This window comes from Apium graveolens, chromosome 7 (genome assembly GCF_009905375.1).
Source record: "Apium graveolens cultivar Ventura chromosome 7, ASM990537v1, whole genome shotgun sequence".
Taxonomy (NCBI): domain Eukaryota; kingdom Viridiplantae; phylum Streptophyta; class Magnoliopsida; order Apiales; family Apiaceae; genus Apium; species Apium graveolens.
In genome coordinates, this window is record NC_133653.1 from 142507795 (window position 1) to 142510335 (window position 2541).

At 37.6% G+C, this 2541-nt stretch overlaps 1 non-coding gene across 1 annotated transcript; it reads right to left on the minus strand.

Annotated features, from left to right (window-relative positions):
• Positions 1–1765: 1765 nt before the first annotated feature.
• On the minus strand, positions 1766–1872 carry LOC141676089 (small nucleolar RNA R71). Its single transcript, XR_012556697.1, has one exon. It is a non-coding gene; the product is annotated as a small nucleolar RNA R71 (small nucleolar RNA).
• Between the last annotated feature and the right edge of the window lie 669 nt (positions 1873–2541).

Genomic DNA, 2541 nt, shown 5'->3' on the forward strand with positions numbered 1-2541 from the left:
TAGTATTCAGAACCTTTTTACTATCATGTTTTCATCGGAACCCATGATGATGAGACATTCGATTATGAACTAATCGTTATCGTGGGATTCTACTGGATTTATTTATAGAGTTTAGTAGTTGATTGCCTTGAAGTTTTCAGTGAGTGATGAATTATTGATTTCCTAGTATGGTTGTGCTTAATCTTCTTGGATGTGTAGCTAAGATCTAAGATGTATTGTTAATCTCTATTGAATGCGAAAGTGGATATAAGGGTTTAGAACTTGCCATTCTAGCATAGGTTTATGGATGTTTTAACATGCATGATTTGTAGTGTAATTTAAACCATATTACGCTGCCCTATGTAACCTCAATGGATAACTTGCTCTTAAACAGTTATGTTTTCAAATCTTATAGACATATAGGGTCTAAACATAATTGGTGTATGCCCAACTTCTATCTAATTTGTGGATGTTGAGTAGTAGGGTACACGTATATTGAAAGATAGCGTGTACTAATTTCATGTCACTTTTTTGAATTTATAAGATTAAACAAAAGGATTCGCAAATAAAAGTGCTAATGCTACAACCAGGCCATAAATTGTTAAAGCTTCCATAAAAGCTAGACTAAGCAATAAAGTACCTCGTATTTTTCCCTCTGCCTCAGGTTGTCTCGCGATACCTTCTACAGCTTGGCCCGCAGCAGTACCTTGACCAACTCCAGGTCCAATAGAAGCAAGCCCTACAGCCAATGCAGCAGCAATAACGGAAGCGGCAGAAATCAATGGATTCATGATAAGTTCCTCATACAAAAAAATGGTTAATGATACAGTTAGCCGATGAATTCTAACTTAATCATTCCATCGCTACAATTCATCCAGTCAAAGTCACTATATCGTAACCATCACATACTATGATTAAAGGCATAAACTCTGAACGAAGTATTTATTGAAGTTATAATCCCATGTTTTATTTCATATAAGTAACTTGATTTTTAATCTCGTAGTTAATTCATTTTAGCATATTTACTTTAGATTCAAACTCAATTTGATACTTGTCTTAACAGTGAATAATAATCATACATTATTGCATAAGTGCACATTCTGAATTAAACCAATCTCTGTGGGAACGAACTAAACTTAATCTTATACTGCTTGTGACCGTGTACGCTTGCGTGTATTTATGCGAACAAGTTTTTGGCACCGCTGTCGGGGATCGGTGTTAAATTTAGTTTATGTGCTTGTCATCAATGGTCGTTAAAGTTCACTGACTTGGATTATTTCTCTTACCAATTTTACTTTTCTTGTGTATTTCAGGTTTTCGAGCGAGCGTGTATGCGAACACATTCTCAATCTTGTAAGGACAGACTAAAATAAGTAGAAACAGAAGTAATCATTGCAATGGGAGAACTAGCAACGGAAATGAAAGCAATGAAGGATTATTCTCAACCGAAAATCAATGACATTCATTCTAGCATTATCAGACCAGCCATTACAGCTAATACCTTTGAAATCAATCCTGTCACGATTCAAATGGTACATAATTCAGTCCAGTTTGGGGGTGCTCCATTGAAAGATCCCAATATGCACATTAGGAATTTCATTGAGATTTGTGACACATTCAAGTTCAATGGTGTTTCGGAAGATGCTGTGAAACTGAGACTTTTCCTATTTTCTCTGAGGGATAAAGCTAAGAGCTGGTTGCACTCTCTACCAACAAGTTCATTGTGATATGGGAGGATCTTGCTCAGAAATTTCTAACTAAATTCTTCCCTATGGCAAAAACACCTGCAATCAGGAATTCTCTTACTCAATTTGCACAGCAGTCGGGAGAATCTTTATGTGAAGCTTGGGAGTGCTACAAGGAGATGCTTAGGAAGTGTCCTCATCATGGAATACATGATTGGATGGTAATCAATTGCTTCTATAATGGTTTGGGAGCACAGTCAAGATCCATGCTCGATGCAGCATCAGGTGGAGCTATGGCTGCTAATGAATATCAAAACCCAACTCAGAGACTACCACAAGAAAAGGTAGCAGGAATTTTGGAGGTGGATACATCTACGGCCATAGCGGCTTAGCTAAAGGCATTGACTATGAAAGTGGATTCTCTGGCTAACTATGGAGTTCATCAGATAGCAAGTGTGTGTGAGCTGTGTGCAGGTGTACATGCGATGGGACAACGTGCTATATCTAGTGAGTCAGCAGAGTTTTTTCGCAATTTTCAGAGACCACAACAACTAGTTCCTGCCACTTATCATCCTAACAACCGAAACCATCCTAATTTTAGTTGGAGCAATAATCAGAGTGATATACAACTTCCACAATAGCCTTATCAGTAGTTTGGAGCCAAGCCATTCAACCATCCTGGTTTTCAACAACAGTATGCACCAAGGCAAAATTTTAAGCCACCGATAATGCAACAACAATCTCATGGAAGTGCCGGTCAATCTGCTAATGAAAAATATGAATTGGAGGAATTGAGGCTAATGTGTAAAAGCCAAGTGGTTTTGATCAAAACTTTGGAGAATCAAATAGGACAAATTGCTAATGCGCTGTTGAATCG